This window comes from Sarcophilus harrisii, chromosome 1, assembly GCF_902635505.1.
Source record: "Sarcophilus harrisii chromosome 1, mSarHar1.11, whole genome shotgun sequence".
Lineage (NCBI taxonomy): Eukaryota > Metazoa > Chordata > Mammalia > Dasyuromorphia > Dasyuridae > Sarcophilus > Sarcophilus harrisii.
The window spans coordinates 53274268-53275340 of record NC_045426.1 but is presented as its reverse complement, the minus strand read 5'-3'; positions in this window follow the sequence as shown (position 1 = coordinate 53275340).

Sequence of the window (1073 nt, the reverse complement as noted above, 5' to 3'; positions counted from 1 at the left end):
ATTGATGCTAAGCAAAACAAACAGAACCAGGAATACATTATTCACAATAACAGCAAGAATGTGCAATGTTCAACTATGAAAGATTTGGTTCTCAGTGGGTCAGTGACTTTGGACAGAAAATGTCATCTGCTTACAGAAAAAGAACTATAGAGACGAGACAGTTTTTTTTTTTCTCTCTCTCCCATGGTTTTTCCCTTTTGCTCTGATTTTTCTCTTCCAACATGATTCATAAAGCAATGTGTGTTTAAAAAAAATATTGGAATTGGCTTGCCTCACCTCATTGTTGAAAAGTGTCCCATCTATCAGAGTTGACCATCACATAATCTTGTTATTACTGTATACAATTTTCTCTTGGTTCTACTCACTTCACTTAACATCCTCTCCAGTCTCTCCAGGCCTTTCTGAAACCAACCTACTGGTCATTTCTTATAGAACAATATTATTCCATAGCATTCCTTTACCATAACTTAATTCAGCCATTTCCCAACTGATGAGCATCCACTCAGTTTCCAGTTCTCAAGCACATTTTCACTAAATCTAGTGTTAGTTTGACTAGTTGATTCTCACCTAGTAGACTTCCAGTATTTTATCATTTAAAAAAGAATGGGATGAATTAATTGATTTATTTATTTCCACCATTATATATGCCCTAGATTTGAAAGTCCTGTGATTCTATTATTCTCCTGAAGCTCTTTATCTTCCCAGCTACCCAGCATGGTGTTCTGATATTTTATATATAGGATCTAAGAACATCTAAGTATCCATTTTCACACTAGAACCATAATAATTCAGAATTCTGCTTAGAATATTTGCTCAGATCTCTTGGGGGAAGTCTCTAGCCAAGCAGTTGGGCATAACCTGAGCACAATTTAAAATTAGGCTCTCGATATCCACCAGAGTTTTTGCAAACCAGAGAAAGCAGATTTGGGGGCCTTGAAAATGGCATTAATAACAGTGCTAAGAATAAGATAAAGAATACAAAAAACAGATGACGTCCTTCCTTAAGGGAAAAATAAAATACAGATAGACGTATTCCAAAAGTTAACACATGATAATTCTCAGTGAGACTCAAC